General features: G+C 39.5%; 1 non-coding gene across 1 annotated transcript; it reads left to right on the top strand.

Moving 5' to 3' along the window:
* Nucleotides 1–507: 507 nt before the first annotated feature.
* Nucleotides 508–615, top strand: LOC148553956 (small nucleolar RNA R71). Its single transcript, XR_015893006.1, has one exon. It is a non-coding gene; the product is annotated as a small nucleolar RNA R71 (small nucleolar RNA).
* Nucleotides 616–1,266: the final 651 nt, after the last annotated feature.

Below are 1,266 nucleotides of genomic sequence, written 5' to 3'. Positions count from 1 at the left end.
ATTGCTAAACCTGTTTCTTCCACCATTATTAAAGCCTTATTGAGGCTTTTGTTGATCCTTCCATGAGAGATTTGGGTGATTTCTCCATGAAAGATTATAGGTGTTTCCATATGGTTCACCCATGTAATTCACCTTTGATATTGCAGGGTTCTCAGGATCATAAGCTTCTTCTTCAGAAGATGCCTCTTGAGTACTGTTGGATGCAGCTTGCATTCCATTCAGACTCTGAGAAATCATATTGACTTGCTGAGTCAATATTTTATTCTGAGCCAATATGGCATTCAGAGTATCAATTTCAAGAACTCCCTTCTTCTGAGGCGTCCCATTACTTACAGGATTCCTCTCAGAAGTGTACATAAACTGGTTGTTAGCAACCATGTCAATAAGTTCTTGAGCTTCTGCAGGCGTTTTCTTTAGGTGAATGGATCCACCTGCAGAAGTATCTAATGACATTTTAGCTAATTCAGATAGACCATCATAGAATATATCCAGGATGGTCCATTCTGAAAGCATGTCAGAAGGACACTTTTTGGTCAGTTCCTTGTATCTCTCCCAACCTTCATAGAGGGATTCACCTTCTTTCTGTCTGAAGGTTTGAACATCCACTCTAAGCTTACTCAGCTTTTGAGGAGGAAAGAACTTGGCTAAGAAAGCCTTGACCAGCTTATCCCAAGAGTTCAGGCTATCTTTAGGTTGAGAATCCAACCATATTCTAGCTCTGTCTCTTACAGCAAAAGGGAAAAGCATGAGCCTGTAGACTTCAGGATCTACTCCATTAGTCTTAACAATATCACATATCTGCAAGAATTCAGTTAAGAACTGAAAAGGATCTTCAGATGGAAGTCCATGAAACTTGCATTTTTGCTGCATCAGAGAAACTAATTGAGGTTTAAGCTCAAAATTGTTTGCTCCAATGGTAGGAATTGAGATGCTTCTTCCATGTAAATTGGAATTAGGTGCAGTAAAGTCACCAAGCATCCTCCTTGCATTATTATTATTTTTGGCTGCCATATCCTCTTCTTGTTCGAAAATTCCTGTAAGGTTGTCTCTGGATTGTTGTATTTTAGCTTCTCTTAGTTTCCTTTTCAGAGTCCTTTCAGGTTCAGGGTCTGCTTCAACAAGAATGTTCTTGTCCTTTGGTACGTGGAATCGTGATTACACTTTAATTATGTAAAATTCATTGCTCTTTCTTTCCCTGGAAATGGCGCCAAAAACATGATGCCAAGACCATGGTTCACAACTCCGTGTAACTAACCAGCATGTGCA

The sequence above is a fragment of the Arachis ipaensis genome, chromosome B7, assembly GCF_059453495.1.
Source record: "Arachis ipaensis isolate K30076 ecotype BB chromosome B7, ASM5945349v1, whole genome shotgun sequence".
NCBI classification, from domain to species: Eukaryota; Viridiplantae; Streptophyta; class Magnoliopsida; order Fabales; family Fabaceae; genus Arachis; species Arachis ipaensis.
The sequence above is the reverse complement of the archived record's forward strand: the minus strand, read 5'-3'. Positions and strand labels throughout refer to the sequence as shown.